The following is a 15,213-nucleotide window of genomic DNA, read 5'->3' as shown; positions in this document are numbered from 1 at the left end:
CTTATCTCTAAATCTACCAACAAGTGTCTGCCATTCTACAACCTGCTCCGGGGGAATAAGAAGTTCGAATGGACCGAGGAGTGCGAACATGCCTTCCTCGGCCTGAAAGCACATTTAGCTGAGCCACCCTTATTGTCCAAACCAGCAGCAGGAGAGCCTCTTTTCCTTTACCTAGCTGTCACAGAAGATGCAGCTAGTGCCGTATCAGTCCGAGAAGAAGACCGGTCTCAGAAGCCAGTCTATTACATCAACAAGAGGCTTCTCGGAGCTGACCCGGTATCCGTTGATGGAAAAGATGGCCTTCTGTCTCATTATGGCCTCCCGAAAGCTCAGGCCGTATTTGTAACGTCCTACGTTTTTGGGTACCTTTAAACGACTCGGGTCGGGATTTTTCCCCCGGGTTAAGAATATTATTTTAAATAATATTATATTTTGTTTGTAAGTATTCCATGAGTTATTGCTAGCCAAAATATGAATTTTGTGATTTTAAAAGTCAAGATAAGACTTTCGGTCCTGGACCGACACAAAAACCCTGATCGGGTAAAAATCTCGGAAAATAAAATGAAAAATCATGGCAATTATATTTTGGGCATAAAATACATTCATAAAAGTTAAAGTTTGGTCAAAAATAATAAACCTAAAAGAAAATGGAAATTTTAAGGCATTTTGTGTTAAATGCCTAATTTTGCCGAAATGGGGAATTTTATTACATGAATGGACCTTAGGTTAAATTTTATTATGTGATTAATTAAATTAAATGTGAGAGACATTTAATTTAATTAATTAATGTTAAGTTTGGTGATTAAAACTTAATAAGAGTGAAAAATGTGTCAAAAGTCAATTTGGGCTTTTCTTCTTATGAAACCTTTATTAACCTTTATAAAAAAAAATTAATGATCACATATATGGCAAAGGGTGGCCGGCCATGTGCTATTTTAGAGTGGTGTGAACCCAATTTTATAAAGTTTAACTCCCATTTAATTAAGAAGTCAAGTGGGCAAGTGGGTAGAAAAGCACTCAAGTGTTTTGTGATATTTTGAAGAGTTGTGTGAGCCATTCTAACCCCCAAATCCGACCACTCTCCCTCCCTCATTCACTCTCATCTGATTTTTTGAAGACTCTCTCAAGTGTTCTCTCCATTTTCAACCCCAAGAACACCAAAGAAACTTGGAAGCTAAGTCTTGGTCTAGGAAGGGTTTTCCCTAAGGTAAAGTTTCATTAATCTAGACTTTTGTCAAGTTTTAATCATAGAGTTTCAAATAGCTAATTACCTATGTTGTTGGGAGAAGTTAGTTAGGGTTTTTGAAAGGTTTTGGAGGAGCCAAAGCTAATAGGAAGGTCAAAACCTTAAGCAAGAACACCAAAGAGGTAAAAAGTTTACTTTTGATGATTTTGTTGTAGGGTTTTTAGTTTTAGGCATTATTTTGTATATTTAATGCTTAAAGTTTCTTGTTGGTGATGTAATAAGGTTATGGTAGTTGTTTAATAATTTTTATGATGCATGTGTATTGATTTTTGAAAATGGGAACCAAAACCCCCAAGGGTTTTGTAGGATACCCTAAAACAAAACATGTTTTGAGCTGTGACTTCCAAGGGGTCAAGCAGCCACTGTATATTGTTTTTGTAAAATTAAATTATACTGTGATTTTTTTGAGATTGAGTACATAAAATTGAGCTTTTGAAACACTAAAAAATGTTTATAAATGAGTAAGTTACGCTATTTCAAAGTTTAGGTAAAAAACTCTTTTTTCGTATTTTTATTTTCGGAACCAAGTTTGGACAGCCACTGTATAGGGCAAATGAACCCAGTATTTTCTAAAATTTTGTGGACATATTTCTGGCATAACCTATTATTCCACTGTAAAATTTGGTAAGAAAATATTGAACGGTTTGAAAGTTATTAACTGTCAAAGTTTGGAAAAAATAAGGACTTGAAAATAACGTCATTTTTACCTCATTGTTGGAAAATGATTTCACCAATCAAAAATGCTCATTTTGACCTAAGATTTTACAAAGACCTAAATGGCATAACAAAAATGGAATTGGGAAATTTTGGTAACAATTGGGTAAGTAAATTTCAAGTTATGAACTAACGAAGTATGTAGTTAAAAATGTGAAAAATAGATTTTTCACACTTTGTGTAAAAATGAAATTTTGGAACATAAGGTAAAAAGTAAAATTTTGTTTATTTCAAGATATAAAATGGTAAGTCTTGAAAACATATTTTCACTAAAATTACCCCTTTGAGTTTAAATGAATTATTTTTATTAAGGAGCTTTTAATTCTTTTTAAAAATAAGAGATTTAATTTATTATTAGTTAATAAATTAAAAGAGGGTTTAAAATCCTATATTTTGAGAAAATAATTAAATGAATTATTTTTCTAGTAAGTAAAATTGATTAATTGCTTTTGGAAAATTAATTAGTCAAGATGAGAAATTTATAACGGTTTTCCTAATTAAGACAAATTAGGCAATTTTCTTAAAACGATTTTTAGATATTAAAACCTTAAGAAAAATAAAAGGAAAATTTAAAGAGTTTATTTTCTGTAAAAATAATTAAGAAATTTATTTGTATTTTCTGGATATAATACCGGCTAAAATCTTACATATTTTAACCGACTAGTCGAAAGTGCAGGTTAATAGCGATACCTTGAAAGAATAAGATTTTTAGCGGGTTGTGGGGAAATACCATTGTGATACCCGAGCCTAGGTATCGAGACCTTAGGATAGGTCTCCCCGAGACTTAGGGTTTAGTCTCGAATATTTTTGTATGACTTTCCTTAATAGGTTTAAAACCAAATAAGGATTATAAATCCTTACAAATGACTTTTATTAAAATGACCAAACTGCCCAAAATAATAATAATGAATTATGAGTGCCATAATTAATCCGAGTATACTGTATGGATAACTACAGTATTGGCTAAGCGTAACTAGACTGAACGTTGGAGGGTGAAAACTTGCTGAGCGCGAAGGACTCCAAGTAAGTCAACTTATATTGTATGGCTGCAACATGAAATGATTATTGTCTTGTATGTTAGTATAGGGATACATGCATATATATAGGCTGTCATAGAAAGTTGCTTAGAGACGTTAGTCTAGTGAGTGCTGATTTAGAAAATATGAACGGTAGATGTCCGTCATATCCTAGACGGTTGATCCCCGTCACACTGCTTGATTTTATTTATGTCCGGTTCATTACCGTGACAAGTGGCCATGAGATGAGGATAAGCTGGTTAAACCTAGGGGCACCAAGATAAATGGGACCTAGGGGCCCTCATGCTTACTTAATCATTAGACGGTTAGAATCCGAGCAAGTGCTCTGATAAGTTATTCCCGGATAGCAGCCGTGAATATTGGCCATTCAGTGAGAGTGCCTAGAGATACTAGGAGTTGCCAAGATTGAGTGAGGCTGAACACCCTAGGGGCAACTGCTCACCAGCACCACTGATTAACATAGAAGTCTCCGTAGAACCGTGTAAATTGGATTACACTCTTGAATAAGTAGCGATGCCCTAGGTAACACGATAGTTACCCTTGATGAGAATATTTATTGGCTAGATCTTAGTGTGGAGACTTGGTTCTCTTTTACAGATTAGCAATTATGTTGGAGGGCGCGTTACGCCTGAATTGTTGGAAATTGTCGAGCGTTGGTCTCGAATTATATGCTGATATAATATATCTGCTTGCTCTAGGATTTTCTGAGTGCAGAGATATAATTGTTGGTAAGATATAGTTGTGATATAATATATCTGCTTGCTCTGGGATTTTCTGAGTGTAGGGATATAATTGTTGATAAGAATTAGTTGCGATATAATATATCTGCTTGTTCTGGGATTTTCTGAGTGCAGGATTTTTATCTAGATATGAATTAATTTATCCTTGGTTATCAGGCATGACCATAAGTTTGCCAGGACGCTTTAGCGTTCTTGAAATTGATTGTGTAGGGTCTGGATCCCTATTTCTCTACCTGCTTTGTTTGATAGTTGATCTTACTAAGCGTTTTCGCTTACCTAGTTGTTTCATGTTGTAGGTAAGGGCAAGGGCAGGGCAGAGCAGTGAGCGCTGGAGTCTTCCTTGCAAATGTACATGTGGACCGACCTTTTGGGAAGCCTTTTTATTTTTGGAAATGTTGTGTAATTTTCCTAAACTAGGCTCACTCTACTCTTTATAAAACATGTTTGTAACTAAATGTTAAGTATGGCCATACGACTTTTTAAAAAGTTTTTTTTCTATGGGTTTTTGAGACATTTTGTTAAATGAAAACATTTATATTTCCGCATTATCGAGTCTTGAAAATCTGGGTCGTTACAGTATTTCCAGTCCCACTCAATACATGTCATAACCGGTCAACCTTTAAGGCAGGTTTTGCGAAAACCAAAAGCATCGGGACGTCTGTTGAAGTGGGCTATTAAGCTCAGCTAGTTCGAGATTTTGTACACACCGCGAACTGCAATAAGAAGCCAGGCACTGGCTGATTTTGTGGCAGAATGCACATGATTCCGAGAAGATCCTATGGAAGGTTCAACCTAGGCCTCCTTAGTCCAGGCCTCATGGAAGGTCTTCGTAGATGGCTCATCTAACGAGAATGGCTCCGGGGCTGGAATCATTTTGATATCCCTTGAAGGACATCGATTCCACTCGGCGTTGAGATTCGGATTCAAAGCATCCAACAACGAGGCTGAATACGTAGCTTTACTGGCCGGGCTAAGGGTGGCCCAGGAGCTGAAGGCCAGCTCCGTCCAATGTTACAGAAATTCCCATCTCGTGGTTAACCAAGTGCCAGGTGAATACCAAGCACGGGGAACCAAGATGTCTGCTTACCTGGCCAAGGTAAAGAGCGAGTTTTCTGCATTCGAGCGTGGCTCAATCGAGCAGATACATCGGAAGCAGAATGACAGTGCAGACGCACTCGCAAAGCTCGCTACCTCTGAGGAGGCGGAGACTCTGGGGTTAGTGCCGGTAGAGTTCTTGGAGAAGCCAAGCATAGAGGAAGTTGGGGCAGAGGTCGAGAAAATCGACGCCAGACCGACCTGGATGACCCCCATCCTCGAATATCTCACAGCGGGAAAGTTACCTGAAGAGCGTAATAACGCAAGGCGGATACTTTACCAGGCTCCAAGGTATACAGTGGTAGATGGGATATTATACCGGCGTGGACACTCTCTACCTCTCCTACGATGTGTTCTGTCAGGCGAAGCGAAGACCATTTTGCAGGAAGTGCATGAGGGTTTTTGCGGAGACCACACTGGGGGACAAAGCTTGGCCCTGAAGATCTTAAGGCAAGGATATTATTGGCCCACTCTGTCAAAGGACTCGATCTCCTACATCACAAAATGTGACAAATGCCAGCGATTCGCCACAGTTTCCCGAGATCCCCCGGTCGAGCTAAAGATGATCTCGTCCCCGTGGCCATTCGCGATCTGGGGAATCGACTTGGTTGGCGCCCTCCCCACTGGAAAGGGAGGAGTCAATTATGCGGTGGTGGCTATCAACTACTTCACCAAGTAGGCAGAAGCATAGCCCCTGGCAACCATCACTTCAAAAAGAGTCCTCGACTTCGTGGTCAAAAGCATTATCTGCCGATTCGGGCTGCCAAAGAAGATCGTATCAGATAATGGAACGCAATTCGACAACGACCTCTTCACCGAGTTCTATGAGAGGCACGACATTGTAAAAAGCTTCTCCTCTATGGCCTATCCCCATGCGAATGGGCAGGTCGAGGCCGTCAATAAAATGCTAAAGGCAAGCCTTAAGAAAAGACTTGACGAAGCCAAGGGAGTCTGGCCAGAACAGCTCCCCCAGGTACTGTGGGCATACCGGACCTCACATCAAACACCGACGGGTCATACTCCTTTCTCCCTGGCTTTCGGGAGTGAGGCAGTCCTTCCTGTCGATGTAAAGGTAGCCTCGCATAGAGTCCAGGCATTTGACCAGGATCGCAATCACGAGTTGCTATGCACATCCCTCGACCTGATTGATGAAAGACGAGAAGATTCACAGCTACTGCTCGCTCATTATCAACAAAAGATCACTCGTTATTTCAACTCAAAGGTCAGAAAACGCGCCTTTGGCATTGGCAACCTGGTCCTCAGAAGAGTCTTCTTAGCCAGTAAGGATCCCAAAGACGGAGTATTGGGGCCGAACTGGGAAGGGCCCTACCAAATAACCGAGGTCATAAAAGAAGGAACCTACAAGTTAGCTCGGCTTAATGGAGAAGCAGTCCCACGAACTTGGAATGCTATCCATTTGAAGAAATATTATCAATGATACCTTCGTAAGGCTTAATCAGAAAGGCCATCTTTTGTTTATTAAGTAATGAGAATTAAATCTTTTTTCATTATTGTGTATATTTGTGGATGTAATGTCAAGTAACCATGAAAGACCCTTTCCTAATTACTTGGGGGGCATATGTCCTGGATATAACCAGGTCATCTTAAAGACTTAGAAGTTAATTCAAATTGATTGATTGATGTTTTTCTTAAAAAGCACGAGATATCGATAAAGGATCAACGCGAACTAAGTTATATCCTGGATATAACCAGGTCAGCCTAAAAACTTAGAAGTTAATTCAAATTGATTTATCGATGTTTTTCTTAAAAAGCACGAGATATCGATAAAGGATTAACGCGAACTAAGTTATATCCTAGATATAACCAGGTTGGCCTAAAAACTTAGAAGTTAGTTCAAATTGATTGATCGATGTTTTTCTTAAAGAGCACAAGATATCAATAAAGGATTAACCCGAACTAAGTTTTCAAAATTAATGTCCTGGATTCAACCAGGTCCTAAAACTTAGAAGTTAGTTCAAATTGATTGATCGATGTTTTTCCTAAAGAGCACGAGATATCAATATAGGATTAACCCAAACTAAGTTTTCAAAATTAATGTCCTGGATTCAACCAGGTCCTAAAACTTAGAAGTTAGTTCAAATTGATTGATCGATGTGTTTCCTAAAGAGCACGAGATATCGATAAAAAATTAACGCGAACTAAGTTTTTAAATTAATGTCCTGGATACAACCAGGAGTTGTCTTAGAAGTTGGTTCAAGATTGATTAGCATGTTTTTTCCCTAGAAAAGCATAAGATGCCAATCACAACACCAACAAAAACTAAGACTATTACCAAATGCATAGAAGAGAAACAAGATAGAGGCAAAAATATGTAAATCAATTAAAATAAAGGTGACGAAATCAATTGGCTCGAGGTCAGAAAACCTCATAATATAAAGTTACAAAAAAAAATGTGTAAAGGATAAAAAGAAAAAGAAAAGTCCTATGCCCCGCCAGGCAGCTCTGATGAGGTCGCCCCCTCGCCATCGTCCTCGGTGGCAGTGGAAGTCTCCCCGGTCTCGGAGGGTGCCTCTTGTTGAAGGCGAGCCTTGAACTTCTCCAAGAAGGACTCCCATGTGTTCGGCCCCAGAAAGGAGAAGTCACCTTTCGGATTGAAGACCCAGCAGTGGTACAGCATAGCCTCCACGGAGGAGCTGGAAGCTGCCCTCTCCGCCGCCAGGGCAGCCTTGGCCTCTTCGGCCTCAACCTTCATGGCGTCCAGTGCGGCCTAGGCAGCCTTGGCCTCCTCAAGCTCGATATTTGCAGCAGCTAGGGTGGCCTTGGTGGCATCGGCCTTTTGCAGCTTAGTCCAGGATGCCTCCAGCTCGGCCTGGGCGACCCTCTCGTTTTCTCGAGTAGTTCCCAGAGCCGCCTTGGCGTCCCTTTCCTGTTGTTGAGCCGTCACAAGAGCAACCTGAGCAGCCTGGTGCTCACCCCTGATCTCCTCGATCCTGGCCCGGGACCGAGATATGCTCCGGTGGAGAGCCAGAGCCCCCTACAAGACCAAAAGATAATAAGGCAAGTGCCTTAGGAAAAGTAATAATACAAACAAATAGGGAATACCAGTGGCAAGGCCAACTTACCGTGAGGGTCATCCCCAATGAAGACTCCATCACGTTTTTGGGACTCCTTTTCTCGATCTCCCGCAGATCCCTCAAGGTGGCATTGTAAAAGTGGTCCACCATGTAGGTCGCGGTCTCGTAGACCATCCCCTGAAGACATCAGGAATTTTCTCCAAGGCCCGGGGGTTGACCGGGACGCGCACCTCGGGGGTCGTAGTTGATAAGGTCCCAGTGGGCGCCTCCGGTTCTCGAATAGAGACGGAAGCTCGCGGAGGAGGTGTGGGCATCTTCTCCGTTGCAGGAGAGGGCGAAGGCACTTTCTCCAGAGCAACTGGGGCTTGGTTTTTCCCCTTTGCAGAAGACTTGGAGGTAGTCCCGATGGCTTTCTTCGCCATCCGAAGCCTCTTCACCATGGGCCCAGAAGCCCCGTAGGAAGGGTTTCCTCCAGGGAACATGGCTCGCAAATCATTGTTCCCGGGCTGAGACATCTCCTCTGTTGAAGCAAAGACAGCAAAACATCAATATACATGTAAAGATATTTGTGCAAAACAACAAAAGAAAAGAAAGCATATCTTAAGTATGTATTGGAAGGGGTCCTACCCTCCGAGCTAGAGGAGGAATCTATGGTCACGACCTCCGGCCCCGGAGCTTCGGTGGGGGAGTCTAAGGCAACGACTTCGCGAGCTAGAAGGATCTAGGTCCGAATCTGCCTCGGGACTAGACTCTTCTACGTACTGCCTAAGACCCGGAGCTACTACACCCTCCAGGAGGGAGGGCCACAACCTAAGATTGGTCCCGTACTCCTCGAAAAAGGCCGACCTAAAAGCTAAGGTATTATCTACAACTATAGTACCCCTAGGGCGGCTCATGTCATAACATAGCACGAGCTGGTCGACGCCTTGGAGTAGGGTGACGTCGCGGTCTGGGTCATTTTGGTGGCGATGAATGGATTGGCTGGGGTTAAACCTAGCAAGCCATAGGTTGGCAGTGGCCCTATCTAAATCCCTAAACAGATAAGGATTACCTTGGCCGGAGGGGCCGGCTGCTGCCCCGGACTGGGCCCTCTCCACGTTTACTTCTTTGGCACCCTCCAGAGCCCGCTTCTGCCACACGAGGGGCACCTCGTCCTCCTCGTCCTCGTCCTTGCCCGCGGCCTCCTCCTCGGGGATGGGCGCTGTCTCGCGAGCAGGAGGGAAGCTCAGCGGTCTCCTCAAGGCCAAAGTCTGGCCTGAAGATATTAACTTGCACGACAGCATCGTCTCGTCAGACACGAGCTGGCAATAATCCTTTTCACTTGGGGGGAGCCCCGCCAAGGTCTCATATTGACCCCCAAGGGTCAGTGACATGGTCGTCCTTGCAAAAATAGCTGCATGATAGTTTCTAAGTCAGGAACGAATAAAAAGAGACTAGTCAGCATTCAACTTACGAGCTGAGGGTAGAAGGTGCTTACGAGGATGGTTGAAATAATGGTGCTCGCAGTTGCGAAACCCCTTTGACATAAAGAACTGGTCCTTAAAGTCGTTGGGGTGGCTGGGCAGCTCGATGACCGTAGCCGAATTTGGAAAACGAGTCAGGTATTAGAACCCATCGCCTCGCCCCCGCTGCTCCGGGCTGGCTTTGAGGCAGAAGAAGTAGAGGATGTCCGTCGGCGTGGGGACCTCCCATTCCTGCTTCAGGAATAGATACTTCAACCCCGCTAACAAACGATATGAGTTAGGGGGGAAGCTGGAAGGGAGCCAACTTCACGTAATTTAAAAAATCTGCGAAGTAGTGGTCCAGTGGGAGGAAGGCCCCAGCCTTGAGATGCTCGTCGCTCCAGGCGGCGTACTCCTCATCAAGAGGCGTGCATCTCCACTTGCCTTCAAGGGGAGGTCGGGCGTCCCTCCCTATCTCCATATTATGGGAAAGCAAGATTTTGTTGACTTTCCCTTGGGTGGTGACCTTCGAGGCGATCCTCTCGGCCTCGAAAAAGGCGTCGGGCCCCACCTCGACCTCCTTCACCACGGTTGGACCGAAGTTGGGGATCGGGGAGTTCGTGACCACCTCCTTTCCTTTGTTGGACTGCTGGGAAGACGAGCTGCCCGCACTCTTCTTGGGTGCGCTCTTCTTAGGCCCCATCTGATCGCCTAACGAACAAAGAAGAAAGTTTAGAAAAGGCGACCTGAGTATAAGAAAGAATCTAGCGTGAAGTGTTTCCTTTACACGGGCTGAGGTAATCTCAACCTGTGGCGAGTGAGACCACGCGGTTCTGTGAACACGCGCCTGTGCTCCCAACGGGTCCCCGATTACTCGGAATCCGTGTGTTAGGAGGGTCAAAGTAAAAGTTTTCCTTGGAAGGAAAGTTTCAGTAGGCAACAATAGGCAAAACTGCCTGTGAAGCGTGTCCCCTAAGCTACCCAGTTTTTGCACCCTAAGAACTAGCTATTCCAAACAGGCATAAAAAAAAATTACCCAGAAAGTGTACCCTATGAGTCATGCTCCTAAATGGTTTTTCCTACAGTTGATGCCCCTAGGATAAAAACCTACGCATAAAATACCAGCAAAAAACAAGCAACCTGCTGCATGCGATTAAAGAGAAAGTTTACCTAAGCAACAGCGAAGGAAAACATTTAAAACATGCACAAACGGAGGACTTACAGAAATGATTTGTTGTGGTGAGACTGAAAGGGTTGTCTGGGTTGAAATCCTGTTGGGATCGCTGGTACCGGAGTCTCGAAGGAGCTCTCGGGTCTGAATTTCTGGAACGCTGGGAACAGTGACCGGAAGAAAGGAAGGATTTTGAGATTAGGAAGAAAGAAGAAGATGAGAAAGTGAGAAAATTTTCTAATGAACGGGTAGCCCATGCGAAAGGTGCCCAGACCTTTTATTTACGTAAAAGGCCAAAGGAGGAGGGCCGTTGGATCGCCTTGATGTAGGATACGAGGATCACTACTCGAAAGACGAAACGACGGCTGAATATAGGCTAGGCCATTTAATGCGGTTCTCGGAAGACGGACCGTCACCAACCACGATGCTCCACGTATTCGATACAAGCGTAATGGGCGGAATGTGAAGAGTCCACAAAGAAGCCTAAAAGCCCCCACTGTGGCCCCAGGTGACGTCGTGTGCCATGAACAGGGGCTTGGGAGGCAAATGTACGCCCTAAATATCCATGGGCTATTAGCGAGCTGAGAAATGGCATAATTATACCAGCCACGTGGATGCCACGTGCCCGGAGCTGCTGTTACCAGGTCCTACCTCTTTAGCTCGAGGTAACCAAAGGCTTAATGAGATTACTAAGGAGTCCGGTCAGAAGTATGGACACCACGAGCTAAGAGTACATCAAGCTCGAGGTGCGAGCTTGAGTTGGCACCTCTGACCCCTTATAAAGTCAACCACGCAATGTAAACGTGCATATATCAGACATCACGTGTTTGATCCATCCCTGAATTCTCGGACACGCAGCATAAACGTGCGTGTTCAGGCACCCACGACTGGGTTGGGCCATGCGGCCCATTATCCCCCTTACCTATTGATTAGACCACACTTCATTGTCAGGTTTTAGGAATTAATCATGAATGTCACAGAAGTGACATGATGGGTAAGAAGATCACGGGATAACCTCCCTTAACAACCCCCAGGTACCCTCTCCCTATAAATATGGAGACCCTGGGAGTTGCAAAGGGTTGGATTCTAATCTACAAATAAATACCCTGTAAAGAATATCATAAATATATCAATAATAGTGGTTGGTGGACTAGAAGGATTTTAACATTTGAACCACCTAAAAAAGTATTCGTATTATCATTTTATTTTGAGATCATTCATCTATTACGGTTTATTATTTAGTACTAATCCCGCTATTTATTCTATTAATTATCTGTTGCCGAAGAACCGCGTCAACATTAGTAAAATTATTAATTCATTTCTTGCTTAATTCCTTAAATAAAAAATTATTTCATTTTGTTTGTATATATTTTTAACTTTTCACGATTCATAATTTTCAACACTATCTAATGTATTTCATATTTTTTTAAATGTCATGAGTACAGTAGTAAGAAGTATAAAACAAGATTGGCATAATTGTTTATTATTTTGTAATTTTACGTCAAATACGACACCATTTTTTTGACAGTATGATAATTATAATTGGACTTGTATTTAAATTATTATTTTGTTTACCAATAAGGTTTTTAACATAATTAAATTTTAACTTAATTAAATTGTTTTACCAATAAGATTTATATGAGTAAAACACTACACTTTATTTCAGAAAATTAAATGTAAGCACATCTTATTTCACACGAACAATTATTTTACCGAAAAATTATTTTCACATTGTTACATTATATTTAAAATAGATTCTAAAGTAGTTTTATGATAATCGATTTTTTGAAAATGGGTAAAAAAAATTGTTTAAGTTCAGAAAAATAGGGGATTTTGCCATTCCTTTGTGTCAAACCGGGCATCCGAATCCAATCGGTCGGCCTGATTGGTTGCAAACGGACGTCTGGATCAGAACTTAGTTTATAATGACTAATGACTACTTAGTTTCGACTCGTGTTGAATTTTCAGTAACCAGCATTTTCGTTTTCCAATTTAGGCCTACACGTTATATCTATTCATTCAGTTTGTAGCTTCAAATGTTGTGAATAATTTTTTAATTTTAACATAGTAGTTTGTAAAATATTTGTGCATTTTTCTCCCTTCTCTTTTGTATGTTTTTGGTCAGAAGACATTACAAAAAAAAAAAAGAATAAATTGAGTTTCATTTTATAATGACAATCAAATTAAAACATTATATTTTCTCTCATACTGTTGCATTATTAAACAGTAAAAAAATAATACATTACAAGTATTGTAATATTTAATATGAGTTTCGTTTGAAATACGTTACAATTAATATTACTTTATTTTTAAAATATTTAAATTAAAAATTCAGAAATTCCCTCTTTTATACCTTCACTTCGATCTTGTTCATAGGAAAATAACAATTTACTTGTATTTGTTATTAAAAAATAGAATCATATAATAATATCATTATAAAGCTAAAAAAAAAACATTAAAGGATATAAAATTATTTCACATTTAGAACATGCTACACTCCAGCCAATATAATTTGGAAAATATAATATCCCCATAAATAAAGAGGTCACTCTATCAAAACCAACAAAAATTTTAGGGGGAAAATTGCCATACACATAATACTATCATAAAGTTCCAATTTAATTACAGATATTAAAACATTGATTAAACATACTACATTAGGAACATAAAATGTAATCCAAAGTTTCAATCATAGTTATGAGTAGCGAACTCATTACTTATAACAAACATAAACATTATGAAAATAGAAGTCAAACCTATGATTAAGAATAACAAATATATCTTATCACTGTTTATTGGTTTCATGCTTGTCCTCAATTTCTCAATTTTCAACATTTCAATTTTCTTCAGCATAGCAAGTATAATTTTTTTCGACCTTGGACACATCGATGAATCTTTTTATTTCAGAAAGCCGCAACATGGATATGATAAGCTATTCAACTATCAATCGGCACAACAACACATTATAATTCTCACAAACAAAAATGTGATCATTCTTCTTATAGAAAAGAAGAGAAAATGTATTTGTTATTTACATACATAGTTTTTGCATCCAAATAATCTTCTTCCAGGGTTTGCTGGACTCCAGCAACATTCAAAGTTGTCGGTCTCTCGTATTTGCACAATAGATTATCGTAGTCATCCATGGTTGCATTCAAGTCGACATTCTCATTGTGAGTGCAAGTTTGGTTACTTATTGCTGACGCGGTTCTTCGACAACATATATTTAATAGAATGAGGAGAGGGATTAGTGCTAAATAATGAACCGTAATAGATGAATGATCTCTTGGTAAAATGATAACACGAATACTTTTTTAGGTGGTTCAAATGTTAAAATCCTTCAAGTCCACCAGCCAATATTATTGATATCTCTCTCACCTTCTTTACAGGGTATTTCTTTACAAATTAAAATCCAACCCCTTGCAACTCCCAAGGTCTCCATCTTTATAGGGAGAGGGCACCTGAGTGTTGGCAAGGGAGGTCATCCCGTGACCTTCTTACCCATCATGTCACTTCTGTGACATTCATGATTAATTCCTAAAACCTGATATTGAAGTGTGGTCTAATCAATAGGTAAGGGGGATAATGGGCCGCACGACCCAACCCAGCTGTGGATGTCTAAACTCTCACGTTTATGCTGCGTGTCTGAAAATTCAGGGATGGATCAGACACGTGATGTCTGATATATGCAAGTTTACATTGCATGGTTGACTTTATATAAGGTCAAAGGTGCCAACTCAAGCTCATGGTGTCCATACTTCTGACCCGTTGATGGACCCAAAACGGGTATGTTTAAATATTTATACTCGCAAGCGCACGAATCGTATTTGTAGAATAGTTTTCGTGTAAGCACGAGGTCGAACCCAAAGGAGTTGTCTAAAATCGAAAAGAAAACTATTTTAAACCAAAAGTAATAAATTCTAACCTAGTTCTAAAGATTGATGAGTTTTAATATTATGAACATAAACTAAAAGATTGTAAAATAAAGCTATTTAGGAGAATAAAAATAAAGCAATAATGAGTTGACAATAAGTGTTAAAAGAAAAGATTATTAAGATACTAGAATCCACAAAATGTAAGTTTAATAATATTTATTAGTATATTGATTCCCAAGTTTTAGTGATAGTTAAAATAATTTAAACTATCATTTTCCAAAAAGATTTATAATTTTAAGCACAAATTTCTTATAAAAAGATAGGATTTTTCTTCACTTTTCAAAATTATAATTTCAAAGCATTTAGTGTAAATCAATCTAATGAAATAACAAATAAATCAATGAACATTATTTATAAGGCAAAATATAATATTTTTGTTCTAAGCATGGATGTGTACAATTTAATGACACATCTTACACAAAGAATATTATGTTTATGCACTAATGAAGAACAAAGTGTAAATATGTTCTAACAATCTAAAATACAAGATATTTAAGATGAAAGAAATATATGTAGAAGAAAAATCCATAAACTTTGTTGTATTACAAGGGAAATCAACATACAACATAAATGCTATCTAGTTACAAATTGTTTCATCATCACCTTAATAATCTTAAAAAGATTAGAAACACATAACTAGAATAACAAATAAAAACTAAAAATTACAAACATAAATAGGAAAATTTGGAGGATGAACTCCCAAATTTTTCCTCTAAAAATACATAGAAAAAAAATAAAAAGAAGAAGAAGATGAAGAGAATGGAGAGGTTTTGAAATGTGTAGAGTTTTTGGTATGGT

The sequence above is a fragment of the Humulus lupulus genome, chromosome 1, assembly GCF_963169125.1.
Source record: "Humulus lupulus chromosome 1, drHumLupu1.1, whole genome shotgun sequence".
NCBI classification, from domain to species: domain Eukaryota; kingdom Viridiplantae; phylum Streptophyta; class Magnoliopsida; order Rosales; family Cannabaceae; genus Humulus; species Humulus lupulus.
Note: the sequence above shows the minus strand (reverse complement) of the source record.